The sequence below is a fragment of the Grammomys surdaster genome, unplaced genomic scaffold (genome assembly GCF_004785775.1).
Source record: "Grammomys surdaster isolate TR1022 unplaced genomic scaffold, NIH_TR_1.0 1019, whole genome shotgun sequence".
Classification (NCBI taxonomy): domain Eukaryota; kingdom Metazoa; phylum Chordata; class Mammalia; order Rodentia; family Muridae; genus Grammomys; species Grammomys surdaster.
In genome coordinates this window covers 690,073-692,115 of record NW_021605438.1, presented here as the reverse complement: position 1 = coordinate 692,115, position 2,043 = coordinate 690,073, and the positions used below count along the sequence as shown (strand labels likewise).

Sequence of the window (2,043 nt, the reverse complement as noted above, 5' to 3'; positions counted from 1 at the left end):
TTCAATAAAATAATAGCCAAGAATTACTCAAACCTAGAAACAGACATGTAAACTTGGAAAGCATTTAAAGCCCCAAATGGACATGGCCAGAGAAGAACTTATCCATGGCATACCATAATCAAAATGTCAAAAGTTCTAAGCTGCCAAGAACCAGCCCTGACTTGGAGAGGGCTTCTGAGAGAAGGGATGCTTGATAGTAGAGAAACAAATCGTGGGTTCAGACTGGAAGTCTATGTTCTGCTCAAGATGACTCTCTAGACAGCTCTCTGTAGATAGCTCTTGGCTCTGTACTCTGCTCGAGACAGCTTTTCAGACTGGTCTCTCTCGGTGTTCTGCTCTGTTCTAGACAACTTTTTATTGCTCTTTTGCTTAAGTTCTGCTGTAGACAGCTCTCTCTGCTAGTAAAAATTCTAAACTCTCTCTGGATAGCTCATGGGTTTTTTGACCAAAGTCAGAAAAGCTGCTATTAAAAAATTCTTGTATCTTCCAACAAAGTCAGAAATCCTGTTTAAAAAAAAAAAGAAAAAGAAACATTCTAAAAGTAATTCTTGGGTTTTCCAATCAAAATCAGAAAGCCAGAAAAAAAATTCTAAAAGAACTGTATTCACTCTTCAGACAGCCTTCTCTGGGTAGCTGCTATCCAGATAGAATGTTAGAAAACATTCTAAAAGAGCTGTGTCAGCACTACTCTTGGGAGGTCAGAAATCCTGATAGAAAAAATTCTAAAGCAGCTATAAAAAATTCTAAAAGAGCAGTGTCCACTCTCCATGGGTTTTCCCACCAAAATCAGAAATTCTGTTAGAAAAAAAAATTCTTGAAGAGCTGTGTTCCCTCTCAAGAGATCTCTAGACAGCTCAGTTCTCACTAGAAAAAAAAAATTCTAAAGAAAGCTAAAGCTTTCTGCTAGCTCATCTCATTCAGTCAAAAAGCTCAGTTTTTATTTTACTTAGCAATCCAGGCATTTATTCCAGGTTCCCTTTTGATTATCCTATAAATCAAATCAGCATCTCATGGCCTTAGCCCCTTGACTCTTAGGAAGAGACAGTAAGCATAAGCACAGACAATACGATAGCTGGGTGGGACTCCGCCCTGGAATTACCATTCTGACTATCCCTGGATATAAATTTGCTCTGTCTCAGGTTGACCTTGGACCCGGGAATCTTCCTGCACTTGTATCTGCCTGTATTTGTATCTTTATGACAAGATAGCTCATACTGTAGCTGCATCTGTTCCTTTAGATCTGTGAAGCTCCTTAAACAATTCATATTACATCCTTACATTTTTACATATTTAAGAAATATATTTTCAAACTTATGCTTTTGGTCTTCTTTTCCATAGCCTTAAGGGCTGTCCTAAAGGTACCAGCATTTACTATTTTGCTGAGACATTAGCCACACCTTTGACTCCTGGATTCATGCTATCTCTGATTATCATGAAGTCATTAATTAGTTAACAGGGATGACATTCCTCAGAGGAATGTGAAAATATGTACATTATTATGCAAATAAGCCTTATGTCCATAGATACCATTTCCACTTGTGGAGGCCCATACCCCATTAGCCCTGTCCCAGGGGTGGGAGCCATGTCATTCCACCCCCACCAAAGTGTCAGACTTGGCACATAGCATAGAAGAAATGCTAAAAGCTGTAAGGGGAAACATACAGAGGGAGAGACATCTGAGTAACATCAGACCTGTTGTTAGCAATCCTAAAAGCCAGGAAGTAAACATGGGATGATGGTTTCCAAGCCTTGAAAGTAAATAAGTCAACCAATATTGTTTTGCCTACTAAAATTATCTACACAAATGAACAGGGCATGTAAAACTATTTTGAGACAAACACAGGTTAAGGTAATTTATGACAGTTAAGTCAACACTGCAGAAAACATTGAAGACTATTATACACAGAGGAAGGTAGAAGGTAGTTTCACACATCACAAAAATCATTACATTAAAGCAACAGATGGCTGGGCAGTGGTGGTGCACGCCTTTAATCCCAGCACTTGGGAGGCAGGCGGATTTCTGAGTTCGAGGCCAGCCTGGTC

At 39.3% G+C, this 2,043-nt stretch overlaps 1 non-coding gene across 1 annotated transcript; it reads right to left on the bottom strand.

Annotated features, from left to right (window-relative positions):
• Positions 1 to 548: 548 nt before the first annotated feature.
• Positions 549 to 610, bottom strand: LOC114634592. Its single transcript, XR_003713359.1, has one exon. It is a non-coding gene; the product is annotated as a U7 small nuclear RNA (small nuclear RNA).
• Positions 611 to 2,043: the final 1,433 nt, after the last annotated feature.